General features: G+C 35.4%; 1 non-coding gene across 1 annotated transcript; it reads right to left on the bottom strand.

Moving 5' to 3' along the window:
• Positions 1-555: 555 nt before the first annotated feature.
• LOC128646140 (U6atac minor spliceosomal RNA) lies at positions 556-682 on the bottom strand. Its single transcript, XR_008400208.1, has one exon. It is a non-coding gene; the product is annotated as a U6atac minor spliceosomal RNA (small nuclear RNA).
• Positions 683-1,338: the final 656 nt, after the last annotated feature.

The following is a 1,338-nucleotide window of genomic DNA, read 5'->3' on the forward strand; positions in this document are numbered from 1 at the left end:
ACCCCTTTCTTTAAATTGATACAACCAAAGAGAATGACTGGGGTTGTGGGTAAGGGGAGTGGTATTTAACAGCTTTGCTGTGGTGCTCTTTGCCTATTCCTGCTGATCAGGAGTGATATTTCTAATAGTAATTATGATGATCCGTGGACTCACCGTGTCATTAGAAAGAAAAATGTGTTTCATTTTCTCTTGGTTTAACATCACAAGTTAGAAATGTAGTAATTAAAAAGATGTATTGCTAACAAGAACATCTTACATTCAGAAAGATGAGAGCCAGGAAACAAATGCCCTGCTGCTTTGCAACGCTACTCCGTATTTTACTGTTCTTTTCAAACAGTACTTTGCTCCGGATGCACTGTGATAAGGAACACTTACACAGTGCAGCAAGAGCACAGCACTGTTTGAAGAAAACAGTCTGTTGAGCAGTGCTGCAAAGTGCAAGTGTTAACAGTTCCTGCATGTGTCCTATTCTTTCTGCAGACATGCCGCATTTTCTGCGACGACATCTCAGATCACAATATATTCTGCCTTGGGGTTTGTGTCATAAGAATATGTATAGAAACCCGGTTAGAGATACCACAAATTAAGTGGCAATTCCTTAAACGTATATATGTTGTAAAGGCTACTAGGACCTCTTCTATCCTTGTCAAGGGTTTTGCAACCCACTTCTTTCATACCATATTAAAAAGCACAAGGAAGAAATTGAAAAAACAAGGTGAAAGTAAAGTAGCAACAAGACACAACTGAACACACACCAAACATATATATATATATATATATACACATACACACACACAGTATATATATATATATATATATATATATATATATATATATATATATATATATATAAAAACGAACAATATATTTATAAAAGTTTCCAATAATTGAAGTAAGCATTATGAAATGATTAAGTACTCTAAACAAAGAAAGACCTCCCTTGCTACAGGTATAAGGAATCTTACCACCTGTGGAAAAAACGATTAGCAGAGATCAGTGTTTTAAAGCAAAAGATAACTGCCAGCAAAGTGAAGCAGGAACTGAAGAAGAAAGCTCACAGATGTTCTTAAAGTGAAGGTAAACTTACGTGATCTGCTATACACAGTTACATTGTTTAGTTAAAAATAATAGTTTAATTCATCATTTTTTTTAAAGTTACATCTAAATACCTTTTTCTCCGAAAATAAAGTCACATTTTTCCGATTTTCTAATCTGCCTGTTTTTCTACAGCTAATTCACTTACAGGTCATGTGTATTTTTCGTCCAATTGAGTTTCTGGACGATCGGCGGCCGTGAAGCTACGTCATCGCCTTATCTGATCAACTGTGCATGCGCCAA

Source organism: Bombina bombina, chromosome 1, assembly GCF_027579735.1.
Source record: "Bombina bombina isolate aBomBom1 chromosome 1, aBomBom1.pri, whole genome shotgun sequence".
Classification (NCBI taxonomy): Eukaryota; Metazoa; Chordata; class Amphibia; order Anura; family Bombinatoridae; genus Bombina; species Bombina bombina.